General features: G+C 39.9%; 1 pseudogene; it reads left to right on the forward strand.

The window, feature by feature from the left end:
* The window catches only part of LOC102860845, a 16,599-nt pseudogene extending 1,887 nt beyond the window's left edge, over window positions 1-14,712 (forward strand).
* The last annotated feature ends 6,344 nt before the right edge of the window (window positions 14,713-21,056 follow it).

The following is a 21,056-nucleotide window of genomic DNA, read 5'->3' on the forward strand; positions in this document are numbered from 1 at the left end:
AAGGACCTGTCCCTCCTCACAACATGTCCAAAGTATGTCAGACAAAGCCCCAGAATCCTTGCCTCCAAGGAGCAGCCTGGTTTAACCCTCTCCAGGATAAATCTGTTTTAACCTATACAGAGGAAAAATGTAGGCATGGGTAGGATTGTGATTTTTCAGCTAAAAAGCAAGCAGGAAAACAGGCTAAAAACCGGGAAAACTAGCATCACCTGGGGGAAGGAACAAGCTCAGTGGGGCGAGAAAGGCAGGGCTGAGTTGTCTGCGTCCTGCCCCACCCGAATCAGTGCTGCACCCCTTTACCACCCGCAGGCTTTGAAAAGAGGGGAAAAATTCCGTCAATAGTAAATAGGGAGTCTTGAAGGTGTTTTTAGAATTCTCCCTTTCCCCTACCATTCCCTCCGTAATTTCTGGACCCAGTTATGGATGGTAGATGGGGCCAAGGTCTACCTTGAACTCCCAGTTAGTTAGATATTCAGCATTTTTCTGGCAACCTCTGGTTACCCAACATTTTATGAGAAAATGTAAAATGTGGTTCTGCAAGGGAGGATCAGCAGTGTTCGTTCCTCTTTAACACACGTGCTACAGTGGGGGAAGGTGGTCCTTTTCAGGCAAATTGTGTGGGGGTGAGGATGTAAGGCAGGAGGGGTTGGCCAGATTCCAGCTTCTAGCTCTCTCACAAAATCTAGGCTTTTTAGCCGTGAACTTAATTTATGCACTTAGTTTTTTAGCTTAGATTTACCTTCCAGCACATTTTCTTCCTTCCTGTTTTAAATAGAATTACATTTGGAAAGTTCTTTTGACCTTTCCTGTTCAGTCGTTGTGGGAATGTAAGGCCTCTTGTTACATTCCAGAAATGAAAATGTGAAGGACATTAAGACAATTGTACTGGTTTCACAAGTCACACAAAATATGGATGTGCTGCTGCTTTGCCTATATGTCTCGAGTACAGAAAAGAGCCCAAGGTGTAGGGAGGAAGCTTGGGATGTAGGAAGGAAAACTTATATTTTGGCTCCTTTGATGTTATTTTACACACACACACACACACACACACACACACACACACACACCCTAACTGTCCACTGTCAAAATAATTCTTCTTAGGATCCAGAGTTATTCAATTGTGTAGTATATGATTTCTTCAACCTGAACTAAACTGATGTAAAGAAATTGCATTAACTATCTCATGTGTATTTGTGTGTGCAGATAGATAGGCAGTAACTTTTTTTTTTTAACATCCAAATATGGGGCCCTGATGAATCACCTCTTATTCTAGTCAAACTGGTCAAACTACAGGAATTTTCCATTTCTCTCTATGTAGTTTCTTGCTGAGCATTACCCAAACTTCCATTCTAGCTGCCTTTTGTGTCAATACTTCTACAGATCCATAACCTCACACATTCTCTAGAAGTCCCCTCTTCACTGCTATCTGTGGGAGTCCAGAATTTATTTCTGTCTTCTATCTAAATCTGCAATATAGACTATAGGAGCTGTTGGCCTGAAGCTTTTCATAACACCAGTATGATTAGCTTAATACCCTTCACATTTTCATTTCTGGCACACACTGTCTCTCTACTACTAGGCAGGTGAATATGGTGATATTGTTGTTGTTGCTATTTTGTAATGTCAAATCAACTCTTAGCTGACCCCTCAATAGGTTTTCAGAGGCTTTATGTAGTAAGGGATTGCCCATCTTTCTCCTATGGAGCAGATGGTGGATTCTAACCACTGCCTTTGCAGGGTTGGCCGCACAATTCAGTTACCAGAGTTTTCTGGGAATAAAGTTATAGGGCCCCAAATCCTACCACTGAAGCAAGCAACCCAAAAATATCCACAGGAAATGCTTTTTTCCATGACTCAGACAGTCAACTACACATTGTGATCAGAAAGCACAGGACTGTAACTGAACCACCTTTTGGTTTCAATCTCCATTTGTGGATTAAAAAAAAATCTTCTATTTCTTTACCATTTCCTAATAAGAGTCACTTGAATTTTTATCTTTTTTTATATTGGATGCTCTCAATTATGGATTGTATTGTTGTTGTTCTTAAGTGTCTTCAAGTTCAACTCATATCAACCCCATGAACAACGGATTTGAACCTTGCCCTATTCTGTGTCAATTCATTGTCTCTGACACACTTGAGTCAATTGTTACAGTCACTTTTAGTCCACCTTTTAAAGGGTGGTCTTCTCTTTCATTGACCCTCCACCTTTCCAAGCATGATATCTTTTTCCAAGGATTGGTCCTTCTTAACAACATGCCCAAAGTGTATGAGACAAAGCTTTGCCATTTTTGCCTCTAAGGAACAGGCTGGCTTTACCTTCTCCAAGACATATCTGTTTGTTCTTTTGGCAGTCCATGGGATAGTCAGTACTCTTCTCCAACACCACACCTCAAAGGCATCAATACTTCTTCTGCCATCCTTTTTCATTGTCTAACTTTCAGATACTTGGACCAAGAGGCAGTCGTCAGAACAGAGCAGGGAGACACTGGATGGTTCAAAATCAAGAAAGGCGTCCGTCAGGGATGTATTTTGTCTCCATACCTTTTCAATCTGTATGCAGAACAGACCATCCGAGACACTGGGCTGTACGAGGAGGAATGTGGCATCAGGATTGGTGGAAGAATCGTCAACAACCTGCGTTATGCAGATGACACAACCCCGCTAGCTGAAACTGAGGAGGACCTGAAGCACTTGCTGCAGAAGGTCAAGGACTGCAGTCTTCAATATGGATTGAAGCTCAATATCAAGAAAACAAAGACTCTCACCACTGAGCCAATTGGCAGCATCAGTATGGATGGTGAAGAGATTGAGAAAGTTAATAGTTTTGGTTTACTTGGCTCCACAGTCAACAGTCTTGGTAACAGCAGCCAGGAAATCAAGAGATGAATTGCATTGGGAAAGTCAGCCTGTGAAGGACCTCTCAAGAGTACTGAAGTGCAATGTCGTCAGGCTGGAGACTAAGGTGCGCCTGATCCAGACTATAGTCTTTGCAAATACGTGCGATGCATCAGAGAGTTGGACAGTGAATAGGGATGATAGAAAGAGAATTGATGCCTTTGAGCTGTAGTGCTAGAGAAGAGTGTTGAATATACCATAGACTGCTAGGAGAACAAACAGGTTTGTCCTGGAGAGGGTGAAGCCAGAATGTTCCCTGGAGTCAAGGATTCTGAAGCTTCATCCGACATACTTTGGGCATGTTGTAAGGAGGGACTGGTCCTTGGAGAGGGATATCATATTTGGGAGAGTGGAGGGACGACACAGGAGAGGAAGACTCTCGATGAGATGGATCAATTCTGTGAGTGGAGTGGTGGGAATGAATATGTTTGAGACAGCGAGGTTGGCACAGGATAGAATGGCATTTAGGGCTCTTGTACATAGGGTCGCTATGAGTCACAAATGACTCGATGGCACATAACAACAATAACTTTCATATGCATAGCAGGTTATTGGAAAGACCATGGCTTGAATCAAGTGTGTCTCAGTCTTTAAACTGGCTTTATTGCTCTGTAGTACTTTGCTATGTGCTTTTGAGTTGGGACTAACCCTCCAGTGAGTTTTCAGGACCTGTAAGTGGCACAGGAGGAGATTGTCCTTCTTTCTCCAGAAGAGCAGCTCATGGATTCAAACCACATGCCTTTGCTTTAGCAGCACAGCTCCTTACCACTAGGCCACCAGACCTCCCTGCTCTTAGAACTGTTGAGAGGTCCTTGACAGCAAAACGTCTTCTGATTTCGTAACTGTTGGTATCAAGGTGTTGATTGTGGATCCAAGTAAGATGAAATCATTGAGATCTTCAGTCTTTTCTCCATCTATCATCATGTTGCCTCTTGACCCAGTAGTGAAGATTTTTCTCTCTTGATGTTGAGATTTAATCCATATTGAAAACTGAGGTCTTTGATCTTCTGCAGCAAGTGTTTCAGACCACTTCATTTTCAGCAAGGTCGTGTCATCTGCATAATGCAGGTTGTTGTTGAGTCTTCCTCTGTTCCCGGTGCCACATTCCTCTTCACAGAGTACAGTTTTTTAAAGTATTTGCTCAGCATAGAGTTTGAACAAGTATAGAGAAACCCCTGATACACACCTTTCTTGGTTTTAAGCCATGGATTGGATTATGTCCCCTCAAAATACATATTATATTTCCTAACTTATGGTTATAGCTAATACCCCATTTGGGAACAGTTTGTCCCTGGTTAGTGAGGCAGTGTTAATACAGGGTGTGTCTTGAGTCAATCTGTTTTGAGATAGAAGAAATTAAACAGGCAAGCTGAGAAGTAGAGGTGAGGGAAGAGAGATGTGAAGCCATGTGAAGTTTGAGCAGAAAGTCAGGGGAGAAATAGATCTTCTGCCAGAGCTGGCACAGAAAGAAAGCCCTTCCCTAGAAAACCAGAGCTCTGAATTAGACTTCTAGCTTCCTAAACTGTTAGACAATGAGTTGCTGTTTATTTAAACCATCTCCTTGTGGTATTTCTGTTATAAATCACTGGAGAACTAAGAACTTGGTACTAGAGGAATGTGAACTCTGTAACAGATACCTAAATTGTGAAGCATTTTTGGAATTGGGTAATGAATAGAAGTTGGATGACTGGTTGGGTTTTTTTGTTCTGATGGACTCATACATTCCATAATCTTTGCCCACCTCACTTTTTAATTGAAATTTTATTTTTGGTAGTGGTGAGAATAGATACAGGAAAACATGTACCAACCAATTCTACATGTAGTAGCATTGATCATATTCTCCAAATTGTGTAACTATACTCACCCTCCTTTTACGTTATTCTCGCTCATTAACATAAACTCACTGCCCCCTAAAGTTTCTGTCTAATCTTTTGAGTTGCTGTTATCAATTTGATCACATATAGATCTTAAAATAGAATAGTGTTCACTGCTGATCTTTTTTACTATTTAAGCTAAATTGAAATCCACTTTTTAAATAACAGGCCTTTGGAAACCCTATGAACACTAGAGAAACAATGATAGTTATAGAACAGGGTTCGGACTTTTGGTTCATAGGGTCGTTATGTGTCATACTTGACTCAATGGCATTTAACAACAACAAGAAGCTAAATTATTGCTGGTTTTAATAAAACTTCAGGGAGTATTTTTTGGTTAAGGTTTAAAGATTATCCCAAAGCAGTAGTTTCAGGAATTCGTCTACTCTGCATGGATCCAGAAAGTCTAGTCCATAAGGATTTGAACTTCTGTTCTGCATTTGAGGACTGAAAAGTATTAAGGGGTTTAATAGTAAAAGCCTAGATTACCTTGGAAATATAAATGCCAAAGGCAATTCTAGTGAGATCTCAGAAGGAAGGAGAGCTATAGAAAAAAAGCTCTATCTTCTTAGAGAATACACTTGGCACTTTGTGGTATTTACCTAAAAGCTGGGTTTTTTCAACCATTATTTAGCCCCTTCTAGTCTCCCCCTTCCTTAACTGCAGACACATGGTCTTGCAAATCAGCTTTATCTGTGGGACTAGGACAAGAGGAGTTCTTCCCATACTGGTCAGCAAGGTTTAAGGCGAGCAAGGCTTGTGGCGTCTAGACGCTGGTGGTGGAGAGACTGTGGCATTGCTGCGGACAAACTGTGGCAAGGTGTGACCTGAGGTTTCTTACATTTGGACTGGCCACAGTAAAAGGTTTAGTTGTTCATGAAGATACTTGAAAGAGAAGCTGACTTATAACTGCTCTGTAGCAAACCTTGCTGGATGATTTGGATTTGATGATTGAACAGAATCCAGAGCCTGCATTTATTGAGGGATTGTGCCTTAGAATTGTTGAGCTAAAACCTGGACTTGTTTCAGATGATATTCTTTGTCTCCCCCCCCCAACTTCCTTTCCTAATAAACTCCATTTTTTCAGTACCAAAACTGTGAGTCTCTGCATCAACAATGAATAAACGAACCTCTTGCTGCTGGTGTGGCTCTACAGGCGCCATGGGACTGGACTACAGGCTCTTTATCTGCTTTCTGATCTGGGCCAGTGAGGATCTGTGCTATTCTTACTCCCTCTGACCCTATACCTCAATGTACCATTTTCTCCCACTTAGATACACTTGCAACACAATATTGCCAGAAATGTAGATTAAATGTACTTTTGGTGAGGCCTTGAAAGAAAATGGTGAGTATGTGTTTAGACAGTGGTTTTTATGCAATGGCAAAGAATTTTTCGGAACTATGCTCATGTTTTTGGTGGAGGGTAAAACTTGTAAGTGATACACTTGGATATTTGGATGATGTGAGTGTGTGTGTGTGTGTGTGTGTGTGTGTACCATCAAATCAGATCTGACTGGTACAGGAGGAGGAGATTGTCCTTCCTCCTCCTGCAGAGCATCTGGTGGATTTGAACCACATACCTCTGGGATTGCAGTGCAGCTTCTTGCCACGCTGTGATTTTTAAAAAAAAAAAAATTTTATTTACATTTTAATGAAAGTTTACAGAAAACTTGGATTTCCATTCATTCATTATTGTACATTTTCCTCCTTCTGTCCCTATTCGTTTTTCTCTTTAAAAAGATTCTTTCACTGTTGCACAATTTCCTCCCCCCTCCATCCAGTCCACTTTGCTATGCACCTCTTATTCTGGACTGTTGTCATGGATGATGTGATTTCTAAACAAGGTCTTAAAGGGACCACATGATTTCTTCTTGCAGCTTATAATAAAATGTGAGAGGAACAAGATGAACTTAAAAATGAACCGTATAAAATGAAGCAGAATGTAATGATTTGGAAATTTTGCTGTACAAATTAAGACCACATATTCTAGAATTTTCACCAAAGTTATGGTTACTCAATATTTCATTAAAGTATTTAAGCCTGTGAGTGATGCATCTAACCAGCTGCCATGGCAGAAAACCCATGAACGTGGAGTGAAGAGGACAGCAAAAGGATGAAAGGAAAGAAAGTTTTCTGCACCTGGGGACCTTACAGGCAGGAAACAGGCAAGAGAGCTACATCGTATGTCCTTTAAGAAAAGAAAAGGAATGCCACTGGTATAAAAAACAGTGTAGTTGTAGCAACTATTACCTGCATACTACTATCAATAAGGATTTGTTTGGCTAATAAGTACTGCTTGATCTTTACAATTAAATTTTGTAATTAAAAAAAAAACAGTGTAGTAAGCTTGGGAGAGAAGTGCCTGACCTCCATCAACTTCAATGAGGGGAAAAAGATCCATCAGCAGTACTAGCAGCACAAAGACAATTCCTGTGGGGTCAGATATGTCCCCATTGACTACATCGTCCTACTTTTTTTTTCCTTTTCTTCCTAATGACGTCAGGCTGGAGACTAAGGTGCACCTGATCTGGGCTATAGTCTTCGCAGTTACTTGCTATGCATCAGAGAGTTGGACACTGAGTAGGGATGATAGAAAGAGAATTGATGCCTTTGAGCTGTGGTGCTGGAGAAGAGTGTTGAATATACCATGGACTGCTAGGAGAACAAACAGGTTTGTCCTGGAGAAGGTGAAGCCGGAATGCTCCTTGGAGTCAAGGGTTCTGAAACTTCATCTGACATACTTTGGGCATGTTGCAAGGAGGGACTGGTCTTTGGAGAGGGACATCATGTTTGGCAGAGTGGAGGGGCGGCAAAGGAGAGGAAGACCTTCGATGAGATGGATCGATTCTGTGACTGGAGTGGTGGGAACAAGTGCATTTGGGATGGCTAGGTTGGCACAGGATAAAACGGTGTTTAGAGCTCTTGTATATAGGGTCGCTATGAGTCGCAAGAGACTCGATGGCACATAACAACAACAACACCACTTTGAACACCAATTGTCTCTCCCATGTTATTATGTCTCTACAGTTCAGTAATTTGTTTTAATAGATACACAAAATTCAGACTGTACTGACAGTTACAAGGCTTTTTAAGGGAAATGATACTCAGATTTGGAAACATTCAGGATATGGTTTAGTTAAGCAACTTCTCAGCTGTGCCAGAGTGAGGCCTCTCTCTGACTCTCAGACTTTTAGCTTTGGACTCTGCCCTCCTCAGGTAAGTGTTACATAGTTTCTTTAGCTTTGCCAATTGTCTGACACCCACACTTGTCCAGTAGCCTTAGCCCTAAAGTACTTGGTTCTAGCTCTTGGTTCAGCAGGCTTACCTTCACCTGCCAGTGTCCAAAGGCACCCACTGGGCCAGCAAGTACTCATCTTTATCCTTCTCTAGGCCTGGAGCTCACAGCTGTCTCACATTGGTATCTGGTTCTGTGTTCTCTCCACTGCTGTCATCAGCAGTGCTGCTGCTCCTGCTACTACCCCCTACTGCAGTTTCTAAGTTTCATTCCATCTTGGTAGTGTCACAGGCCCCATATCTGGTTTGTGAAGAGGTCTCAGGTCCAAAGAATATGTTGCACACTGAGTTTCTTTCTTCTTTATGGAAATTAGATCCTTATTTTCACCTCTGGACCTGGTCAGTTTATGCCTGAGAGGATGACGAAACTGGTCAATCTCTACATCACTGTCTCACACTTTATTTGCATGGTCCTACTAAGGCAAAAAAAAAAGAAAGAAAGTAAGGCAATGGCTAGAAGAGGCATCAAATAATACACTATAGCACACCTGGAACAGCTCAAAGAGCATAGCTGGGGATACAAGTGGGGCCAAAGTCTTTTGTATCTCAAAGAGCAAGATCAGTTTTCTGGATTTCAGAGTGAGATATTTAACAACTCAGTTCTTAAGTGTGGGGCTACTGTTAAAATGTGCCAGGGAGCTGTAGCCACCTCCAGCAGCTGAAAGGGTGGGGTTACCATGCTCAAGGGGCAGAAGGAAGTGGCCTATATGGGCTGAGACGTAAAGGAGTTTGCAACTCCAATCGACTAAGAAAATGGGGACACCTAAAGCTGAGGGAATAAAACTGTAATCCCAGGGAGCCTGGAAGGAAAAACTGAAGCCTAAGGCATAGAGACCTCCATGCAGAATCTGCAGAGTATGACCAACACCCTAAGTCTAGAGGTCAGGGCCATTGCCCTGATGGTCCCAAAGAACAAGATTATCCTTAAGCCTTGAGAGCTAATATAAATTTTTCTGCTGAGTTTTGAACTTGCTAGGTACTCTTTATCCCTTTTTTCTTTTTAATTTCTCATTTGTAATGGAAATGTCCACCCTGTACATATTCCTCCATCATCCTCTGGAAATATATAACTAACTTATCTAGAGTTCATAGGTTCACAGATAAAGAAAAATTTTGCCACAGGACAGAATATACCCAAAGTATTACATATATTTTATTTAGATGCTTTAGAAAATTAGATTTTGGATTTAGAATTGGTGTAAGGCTTTTGGGATGATATGATGATTATGACTGTGTTTTGCAAGTGGCAAGAGCATGAATTTGGGGGGAATAAATTGTTACGTATTGAATTGCATCTCCCCAAAAATGTGTTTAAAATCACATACTTTGGGCATTGGGGAGCGGCATCATGCTTGGAAAGGTAGAAGGACGGTAAAGGAGAGGAAGACCTTCAACCAGGTAGATGACACAATGGCTGCAGCAATGGGCTTGAGTGTGTCAGAGATTCTGAGTATGGCACATGATAGGACAGGATTCAGATCTGTTGTTCATAGGTCCGCTAGGAGTTGTACTTGATATCACCTAACAACAACATACCAATGGTTATAATAATCCAATTTAGGAATGGATAATTTCTATTATAGTAATGAGACAATATTAGTGTGGGATGTGTCTTTGAGATATAAAAAAATTTAAACAAGCAAGCTAAGAAACAGATATGGGGAAAGAGAGATGCCAAGCCATATGAAAACTGTTCAACATGTTGTTGTATACTGTAGAATCAGAATTGTCCCATAGCTGACCCTTTGTTTGTTTTCAGAAAACAAACAAACCCCAAAACTTGTTCAACAACAGAAGTTCAGAAGAACTCTTGGAGAGGGACATCATGTTTGGGAGAGTGGAGGGACAGTGCAGGAGAGGAAGACCCTTGATAAGATGGATTGATTTAGTGATTAGGGTGGTGGGAGTAGGTGTATTGGAGACAGTGAGGTTGGCACAGGATACAGCAGGGTTTAGGGCTCTTGTCTGTAGGGTTGCTGTGAGTCACAAGTGACTTCATGGCGCATAACAATAACAACAACAAGAGATTTTTAATTTGAGTTAACTTTAGAATAAGATTTTTGTTGGGCTCCATGTGTTTAAAAGCTGTAAAAGGTGTCAGGTACTTTTAAGGGTGCTCTCATTCTCAGTCGAATAAAACCTATTCATAGCTGACCCTCCACTGGATTTCTGAGGCTGTAAAAGTTGTGCATCTTTCTCCAACAGAGCTGCCAGAAAAGTGTGGCCTTTGGATTAGCAGGGCAACTCTCAACAGACTAGGCCTTCAGAGCTTTGAATGATGGAAGTGAAAACGAAAAAACTGTCAAGAATACCAAGCAAAAAGCAATCGGAATAGGGTACCTCCTTACTAAGCCTTTAACACCTGTTTTATTTCCTCTTTTTCTTATACTTTCCTCCTCAATTCTATTTTTTATAAGATGTTGTTATGATCCATAGTGACCTCATGTACAGCAGCTCTGAACCCTGCCTGTTCTGAGCAGTCTCACTAATTCTGAAATACCAACCCCCATTGCCCCAATTACTATACCAGTCCATCTCATCTGTGGTCTCCCTCTCCTGTGCTGTACCTCCACCTTTCCAAGCATTATGTCATTCTCCAATGACTGGTCCCTCCTGGCCACATGCCCAGAGTTAGTGAGATAGAGCTTCAAAATTCTTGCATCCAATAAGAAACTTGGTTTTACCCTCTCCAAGACAGACTTGTTTTCTTAGTGGTCCATGGTATGTTCAATATTCTTCTCCAGCATCACAACTCAAAGACATCGATTCTTCTTCTGTCATCCTAGTTATTGTCCAACTCTCTGATACATGGCAAGCAATTGTGAGAATCATGGCCTGGATCAGGCACACCTTAGTCTCTAGACTGACATAATTGCTTTTTTAGCACCTTTGAGAAGTCTCTTACAGCAAATTTCCCCAGTGAAATTTGTAAGATGATATAATTATTACATTTATCCAAGGAAGTTTCAGGTAACTGATTGTGTAACCTAGAACCAGGCTTTTTTAACAACCCATTGGCAAAGATGGATGGTCAGAGAAAGAGAAGAAGACCCTCAACAAGGTGGATTCACACAGTGATTGTAACAATGGGTTTGGATGTTGGAAATCATGAGGATGAGACAGGAAAGAACAAGGTTCAGTTATGTTGTTCATAGGGTCACTATGAGTTCTAGTCAATTCAATGGCATTTAGCAACAACAACAACAAAAATGGCAAAGGCTTCAATTATATGGGAACTGTCAGCATTTCCAGCAATGAGACATAAAACTTGGCTAGACTTCTTTGTTGAGGCTGTTTTTTCTTTCAGCTATGAAGTACCAACTAGTAAATTATCTAAATTATATCATTTTCTGTGAGTCAGAATGGACTCATTGGCAGTGAGGGAGCAAAAGTAGAATTAATGATATCTATTTCGTTGAGTTAACAGTGATCAAAGAACGTCATTGGTGATGTCAGTTGGATCTTGACTGAAAGCAGAGAAGTCCAAAACGATGTTAACTTGTGTTTTATTGACTCTACAATGGAATTTAGCTGTGTGGAACATAACAAGTTATAGATAACAGTAAGAAAAATGGAAATCTTGTAACACTTAATTGTGATCATGCAGATCCAATACATAGACCAAGAAGCAGTTGTCTGAACAGAACAAGGAAACAATACATAGTTTAAAGTCAGGAAAGATGTTTGTCACAGTTGCATCCTTCTCCATACTATTTACTCTGTGTGCTGAGCAAAAAATTTGAGAAGCTGGACTATATGAAAAATATGGCATTAAGAATGGAGGAAAACTCTTAACATAACTTATTAACCCTGAGTTATGCAGATAATAATCATGCTTGCAGAAAGTGAAAATTTGAAGTACTTACTGAAAACTCTTAAATGTGGATTCCATCTCAATCAAGAAATAAAAAATCATCACCACTGCACCAATAAGCAACATCATGATAGAGCAAATATTGGAGGTGTCAATGATGTCATCTTACTTGGATCTACAATTAACATCTGTGGTAATTGTTGTTACATGCCATCAAGTCAAGTAAGATTCATAACAACTCCAGATCATCAGATTGTGCCTTCCCACCATCTCTGACACACTCGAGCTCATTACTGCTGCAGTCATTGTGTCAATACATCTTGAAGATCTTCCTCTCTTTTGCTGACCCTCCACCTTTCCAAGAATGATGTCCCTTTCCAAGGAATAGCCCTTCCTAAAAAGACGTTCAAAGTACGTGAGACAAAGTTTTCCATCCTTACCTCTAAGGAACATTCTGGCTGCACCCTGTCCAAAACATACCTACCTGTTCTTTTGGCAGTCCGTGGCACATTCAGTACTCTTCTCCAGCACCATAACTCGAAACCATCAATAGTTCTTCTGTGATTCTTATTCGTTGTCTAGTTCTCAGATGCATAACAAGTGATTGAAAAGACCATGGCTTGAATCAGACACACTTTAGTCTTCAGTCTGGCATCATTGTTATTCAATACTTTACAGCTTACTTTCCCAATGCTAAACATCTTTTGATTTCTTGACTGCTGGTGCTAAGAGTATTGATTGTTGACACAAGCAAGATGAAATCATTAACAATTTCAGTCTTTTCCCCATCTGTCAGTGTTGCCAATCAGCCCGGTAGTGAAGATTTTTGTCTTCCTCATGTTGAGATGTAATTCATATTGCATATTAATTATGTGCAAGTTTAAACTGAAGCTGAAGAATATTACAACACATCCTGAGAATTAAAATATGACCTTGAGTATTAAAAAACCATCTAAATAATAGATTTAAGACATTGTGGTGTGAGAAACCTTGAAAATTGGTTTTTCAATGCATTGTGTTAGCCCCGTTGGAGGCATGGTTTCCAGCTACTTTAACTGTAGACATACGGCCTTGCAAACAATCCACAACTATAGAACCGATATAAGAGATCACTTTCCATACTGTGGAAATGGTGGTGAGAGGTTGAAGAGACTGTAGTACTTCTGTAAAGAGACTGTAGTAAGGTATAGCCAGAGGAACTTTGGAGATGGAGCCACAGTTTAAAGGTTTTGCTTGCTGGATGATGGAAGGAAAAGCTGACTTGTAACTCCTATGAGATAGTTTGCTGAATGTCTAAGGAAATCAGAGGTACATATGTGCTGTTGAACTGAACCTGAACTTTCACTAATTGAGGAATTGTACCTTGTTAATCTAATCTGTCTTGGACTGTTGGACTAAACCTGGACTTGTGTGATATTCTTTGCCTCTCCCACTCCTCAGCCTATTTCCCTAATAAACCTCACAACTATGAGTAAAGTCTGTGAGTCAAGTTGCAACAAACATTGGACCCAATGATTCACAGAAATAGGTTCAGGAGCATGTAGGGTGGCATGTCTGGCCAAGTAGCTATTTGTTTGGTACTGTAGAGGTTATTGTTGGGGACAGTTTCCTTTTATGAAGCAGGTGGAAATCAGACTCAGCGTTCCCCATGTTATCACTGCTCCATTTACAGGCATTGAACACCAAAGATTGAAGACCAGATGAGTTGCGGTATAACATCAAGAATATTGTCCCTAAGATGAGAGAACAAAGGAGGTGGGACACACTGAATAGCCAAAGTGGGGTGAGTGTGAAGAGCGCTGAGTGAAAATATTCTCTTTGTAATGGGAAATCCACTTCTTGACATCTCTGCTGTGGTGGACAAGGATTTCCTTAATAGGTATTCACTGAAACCAAATGACCAAATCTCAGCAGTGGACAAGCATAAGGAGCTATTTGAGGAGCTTGTTAAAAAACTTAATGTCAAATATCATGCTAAAGGCTCCACCCAGAATTCCATTAAAGTGGCTCAGGGGATGATTCAACAGCCACACAAAGCAGCAACATTTTTTAAAATGCATTGGTATAGATAAATCTGGGGAAATCCTAAAGAGAAAAGCTACTGAAGCCCATGTGGATTCTCATTGCTATGAGCAGAATGAACAGGCAACGGGGACTTGTGCAGCCTGCATCACTGGCGACAACAGGACTCTTGTTGCTAGTCTTGCTGCTCCCAATGGTTACAAAAAGGAAAAACGTCTTGACCTGAAGAAAAACTGGCTGTTGGTAGAAAAAGCGAGAGTTTTTAATATAGCAGGCTTTTCTCTTACAGTTTCCCCAGAATAAATTATTAAAGGTGGCTGGCTCATCATGCTTCTGAAAACAATACAATCTTCACTTTGAATCTGTCTATACCATTTAATAGCTAGTTCTACGAGGAACCTTTGATGAAAGTTATGCCTTATGTTGCATATTATTGGAAATGAGACAGAAGCTGCCACTTTTTGCCAGAGAGCAAGACTTTGAGACTGAAGACATTAAAGAGATCACCAAAAAGACACAAGTCTTACCAAAGGTGAACTTGAAGAGGCCGAGAATTGTGCTCTTCACCCAAGAGAGAAAAGAGACAATAATGGCTACAGAAAATGGTGTCACCACTTTTGCTGCATTGGATCAAGACCAGAAAGAAATTGTTGACACCAATGGCGCTACTGATGCATTTGTTGGAGGTTTTCTGTCACAGCAGTTCTCAGACAAAGCTCTGACTGAATGCAACCATCCTGGCCACTACACAGCCAGTGTCATCACTAGACGGGCTGGCTGTACCTTTCCTGAGAAGCCAGCCTCCCGGTGATGGGAATGCATGAACCCCAGGACCAGGAGCACAGACACTGCTGTGATTGCTCCCTCAGAATTCCCGTATTGATAAGAAGAGAGTAACCTGCCACCTTTTCCTATGACATAATAATACTTATTCTTAATTTAGAGGGTACAATAATGCTTAGTAGAATCTTTATTCTTTTTTTAAAACTTTATTATTTTTGTGTGTGTGTACCATCAAATCGGATCTGACTAGTGCAGGAGGAGATTGCCCCTCCTTCTCCAGCAGAGGATCAGGTGGATTCGAACTGTGAGCCTCTGGGATTGAAGTGCAGCTTCCTGCCACTAGGCCACCAGAGCTCCCTAGAATCTTTATTCTTTCAATCACTTTTTTTAAAAGTATGTTTATTTCCACAGGTTGATAGTGTCACATAAATGTCAATCAAATGGTAATGTAAAATTGCAGTAGAAATTTTTATTTCCTTTTCAATTACTTTGTAAATTCATGTGTATTTAGGAAATTAGTAACTTTTTCACATTTCTGCCTTAGCTACAGATGCAATTTAATAATGTAATAGGTTTTTTAAAGAGGAATTAATCCTAATATCAAACTTTGGATTTTTATACAAGTACACACACACACACACACACACACAGCACAAATAAATAGTAAATGGTTAGGTAAGTGGAGGGAAAGCGCAGGAGAGGAAGACCCTCGATGACATGGATTGATTCGGTAAGTGGAGTGGTGGGAATGAGTGTCTCTGAGACGGTGAGATTGGCACAGGATAGAACGGCGTTTAGGGCTCTTGTACATAGGGTCGCTATGAGTCTCAAGCGACTCAATGGCACATAACAACAACAAACAACAAAGTCCAAAACTATATCTTGCCAAGTTATGCCAAATAATATCTTCAGTGTTCACTAAATCTTATAATACATTTTGGATAATTAATTAGCCAAGCTTTAAGTTCTATTATAAAATTGAAGTTATAATCTTATGGATGGTACTCTGTAATTTAATACAAATAAAAAGTAAACCTTGTCAAATAAAAAAAAGAATATTACCCATAAGGATAATGAAAGGTTATTATTCAAACAAAGGAAAAAAGAAAGACCAAAATGGATGTCAGAAGAAGTTGAAAATTGCACTGCAGTGTTGAGAAGCCAGAACAATGGGAGGAGATGCAGAGGTGAAAGAAATGAACAGAAGACTTCAAAGGACAGCTTGAGAAGACAAAGCAAAATATTATAATAAAATGTGCAAACAGTTGGAGTTGTAGGATAAAAAGAGAAGAATTTGCTCAGCATTTTTCAAGCTGAGGAACTGAAAAAAATGCAAGCTTCAAGTATGGGCAAAATCTTGAATGATCTGGGATGCATCAAAAGAATATTGATGGAGTACACAGAGTCACTGTACCAGAATGAATTGGTTGACACTGAAAAATTTCAGGAAGTAGCATATGATCAAGAGTCGGTAGTAGTAAAGGAAGAAGTCCAAGCTGAATTGAAGGCATTTTGCCAAAAAATAAAGCCCCAAGAATCGATGGATACCAATTGACATATTTCAACTAACAGATGCAGCACTGGATGTGCTCACCAGTCAGTGCCAGGAAATTTGGAAGACAGCTACCTGGCCAACTGACTGGAGGAGTATCGTATTTGTTCCCAACCCCAAGAAAGCGGATCCAACAAAATATGGAAATTCTTGAATAATATCATTAATATCACATGCAAACAAAGTATTGCTGAAGATCATCCCAAAACAGCAGGAATGGTACATTGACAGAAAACTACCAGAAGTTCAAGGTGGGTTTAGATGAGTCTGTGGCACCAGGGATGTTATTGCTGATGTCAAATGGATCTTGGCAGAAAACAGGAAATACCAGAAGAATGTCTATTTGCATTTTATTCACTATGCAAAGGCATTTGACAGTGTGAATCGTAACAAACTATGGTTAACATTGAGAAGAATGGGAATCTCAGAATACCTAATTATGTTCAGATGAAACTTAAACCTAGCCCAAGAAGCTGTTGTCTGAACAGCCAGGGAACACTGTATGGGTTTGATTTTTTCTTTTTTTAACTTTTTTTTTTACTCATTTTAATGAAAGTTTATAGAAAACCTGGATTTCCATTCATTCATTGTTGCACATTTTCCTCCCTGCCCACCCTGCCCACCCTCCCCACCCAATTAACTTTTTTCTTTGGGAAAAAGAAAAGTTCTTAAATTGTTATACAGTACCCTCCTCACCCCCACCAAGTCTACTTTACTATGCAGCTCTTATTCTGGACTCTTGTCATGCCAATTATACCTAATTATATATTCCTTTTATACAGTTATCTCCTTCATCTGTTTAAATGCCGTGTACATTATCCCCTCTTTTCTTAGTTTCCCTCCAACTCCCATGTCAGTGGGGTTATGCAGTATTTCAGTGGCATTATGTAGTATTTGTCCTTTTGTGACTGAAGTATTTCACTAGCATAATGTTCTCCATGGTCACCCATTTTGTATAATATTTCATGAGTTCCTTGTTTTTCAGTGCTGCATTATATTCCGTTGTGTGAATATACCACAGCTTCTCTAGCCATTTGTTTGTTGATGGGCACTGCAGTTGTTCCAACTCTTTGCTATTGTGAACAAAACAGCAGTAAACATAGATGTGGGGGTTTTAATTTTAAAAAAAAATCTATGATAGTAACTGTCAAGAAATCAAAAAGATGTGTTACACTGGGAAAATCTGCTGTTAAGGGCCTCTCTAAAGCACTACAGAGCAAGATGGTCAATTTGAAGACTGAAGTGCACCTAATCCAAGCCATGCATGGTATTTTCAGTTGTTTTCTATGCATATGAAAGTTGGACAATGATTGATAGAAGAATAATTTATTCCTTTAAATCCTTAAAATTCTACTAAAGAATACGGAATATTTTATAGGCTGCCGAAAGAACAAGTCTGTGTTGGAGAAAGCACATCAACAATGATCCTTTGAGGCAAAGAAAATTTATCTCACAAATTTTGGGTATATTGTCATGAGGGCCCCATCCTTAGAAAAAGACATGATGCTGGGAAAAATGGAAGGTCAGAGAAAGAGAGGAAGACCCTCAACAAGATGGACTGACACAGTGACTCGAGTGGCCTCGAGCATGTTGGGAATTGTGAAAACAGCACATGATAAATTTCAGATCTATTGTAGGGTTTCTGAGTAGTAGTCCACTAACAGTACATAACAATAATAATTTCATAGGATAGTCACATCAAAGATTAGAAAGATAATACTTACAAAAAAAAAAAGAAAGATAATACTTACAATGGTTTAGTTCACTGCCTGTCATTACTGAGTTCTTATTACATTTCCCCCCCTCATTTTTGCTTTTGTTGATATCCCATGCTCCCAGGTCTGACCTCACTGTCATTCCTATCCAAAAGTTAAGGAGCACTATATGGCATTATGTTTTTAAGGTTTCTTAGAGAAACTATCTTAAGATCTATGTTGTTGTTGTTAGATACTGAGGAGTCAGACTGGAATGGTGTTTGATTCTACAACTTTCACAATATTTACTACACTTGAGTCCACTGCTGTAGTCATTGTGTCATTCCCTTTCATTGAGCATCTTTCTTTTTTTTTTCTTACTGATCTTCTATCAAGCATTATCTCCAGAGACTGCTGCCCGCCCCTGCTTTAGAGTATTTAAATAATTATGCTTTATAAAACATAGGCTTAAATTACTACCACATTTTTTAAAATAAAATTTTTATTTTATATTGGTTTACTTACAAAGTTCATATACATTTCCTTTACCTACCTCTCCCTCCACCCATCAAATTGTATGGCTCTATAATTAACACCCCTCTCTCACCCATCCTCACCTCTCTACTCCCACCCTCCCCATCTTGGATCTTTATACAATACTACAATATTTAATACTACAATATTTATTTTATATTGATGTGCATACAAAATTTGTATACATTGTGTTTCATACAGTAATTCCCTTTCATTGTGTTTTATAAAATTAATCACCTTTGAACTATGCCCACCAGTACCCTGTCTTTTTAGATCCTTGCTGGATCTTTCCCATTTCTTTTACCCTCTGCATCCACCCACCAAGTTGTTTGACCCTGTGATTCCCCCCACCCTGTCCATCCTCAGCTTTCTGCTCCCTACCTCCCCTCCTTGGACCCCAGACACATTATTTTTATTAGTTATTCTTCTTTTTTTATAGTAATGGTTTTATGCAGTACTTTCCCTTATGAGACTGAGTTCACTCAGCATAATGCTCTCCAGTTTATCCTAAGCTATGTACTAATTTTCGAAATCATTGCTCCTGAGTGCTGCATAGTATTCCATCATGTGAATGTACCACCATTTCTGAATCCATTAAATTGTGGCTGGACATGTGTGCTGTTTCCATGTTCTTGTTATTGTAAATAACACTGCTATGAACATCGGGGTAAAATATATCTTCGCTTGTGTCTCAGTTCTAATTTCTTTGGGGGATATTTCTAGTAGCATTCTGTGGAATTTCTATGTTCAGGAATTTTGAGGAAATGGAACTGGCCCCTTTTGATAATTATTTCTAAAGTATCTGAGAACAAATTTTGCCATTCTCCTTTCTAAGGAGCATCTAAGTGTACTGCTTCTTCATGATACACTCAATATTATTGTGCCAACAGCATAATTTAAGTGATGAATTCTTAGGTTTTAATTAAAAAAACCTAAGAATTAAAAGTTCCCAACTTTCATGTGCATGTGAGGTAACTGGAAATACCATCATTTGAGTCAGGGGCACCTTTGTTCTCAGATTGACATTTTTGTTTTTTTAACACTTTAAGGAGTTATTTTGGACTAGATTTTCCCAATGCAGTATTTTGTTTGTTTTCTTGACTGCTCCTTCCAGGAGCACTGATTGTGGATCTACGTAAAATGAAATCCTGGACAAATTGAATGTTCCCTAATTTTATCCCAATGTTATTTATTGCTCTACTTCTGAGGGCTTTGTTTTCTTTAAAGTGATGTTTATTCTATACTGACCTCTCCAGAGTGCTAAAGAGTAACAATGCCAGTTTTGAGACTAAAGGTGTACCTGAACCAGGCTATAGTCTTCTCAGTTGTTTGCTATGTTCCTGACAGCTGGACAATGATTAAAGATGACAGAAGAATTGTTGCCTTTGAGATGTGGTTCTGGAGAACATACCCTAGACTACCAAGAGAACAAAAAGATCTGGAGAGGGTGAAACCAGATTGCTTCTTAGAGGCAAGGATTTTGAAACTCCATCTCACATACTTTGCATGATGCCAGAAGTGACCAGTCATTGGAGAAGGACCTCATATTTGAAAAGGTGGAGGGTCAGCACAGGTAAGAAAGACCCTGGGTGAGATGGATTAATACAGTGATTGTGGCAATGGGAACAGGTGTGTCAGAAGGTAAGGTAAGCCCGGGTTAGGGCAAAGTTCAGAGCTGTTGTTCAGTTCATAGGGTCGCTATGTGTCTTAAGTCTACTTGATTGCACCTAACAACAACAATCCATAATGAAGGCTTTATCAATAAATGCAAAGTTATAGGCATTTTGTAGGGTATTGAGAGTCTGCCTTCAATCTCAATGCAGTACTCTTCATATAGCCTTCATATAGCCTAGCTCCTTTTATTATTTGCTCAACAGATTGAATATTATTTGCTCAACAGATTGAATAAATACGATTAAATGATAACACCTTTTGGCAGGTAGGTACTTGAGAAGATAAAATCCCTGGGCAGAAATTATTCAGCCAAACCCTTTTAGTTTCAAGGATCAGCACAAAGGATAAAGGAGGTTGGCGTGACTTTGTATACACACCCAGACAGAACTGGTTATTGAATCTACACGTTCTCACACTCCATGTTTTGGATCCTACCTATACTGGTAATGTTTTTAATTTTTACCTTAAAAAGGGAAAACAGGGAGGAGGACGAATGAAAATAGATGGACACAAGAGGGAAAGTAATGTCAAAGTTCTCTGAGTTTTTAGGGGCACCACTGGGGCCTGTCAGCAGCCAAGGAATTCCTTCTTGCCTGTCGCTCCCCACTTTGGGCTCAAGACCATTCTCCCACAAGTTTCCACAACTTTCCACCTTGTCTCAGCCCCATGTCCCCTCCCTGGCGGTAGGAAAGAGAGAAAAGGGGAAGTTGGAGTTCCAATATCAAGACAAAGGTGGTTTGTAGTTCACAGAAGCTTCTGGAAATTCAAATGTTAACTCCGAACCAATGTTAGCGCTCAAGAATTGGGTAGGGCTGGGGAACAGGGAGACTTGGGTGGGGCAGTTTGTTGTGAAGCATGTCTATGAGTCATAACTGAGTGAGCTCAGCATTCAAGCCCAGAAAACTCGAGAAAGTTCCA

This window comes from Elephantulus edwardii, unplaced genomic scaffold (genome assembly GCF_000299155.1).
Source record: "Elephantulus edwardii isolate Elephantulus edwardi_28Jun2011 unplaced genomic scaffold, EleEdw1.0 scaffold00184, whole genome shotgun sequence".
Classification (NCBI taxonomy): Eukaryota; Metazoa; Chordata; class Mammalia; order Macroscelidea; family Macroscelididae; genus Elephantulus; species Elephantulus edwardii.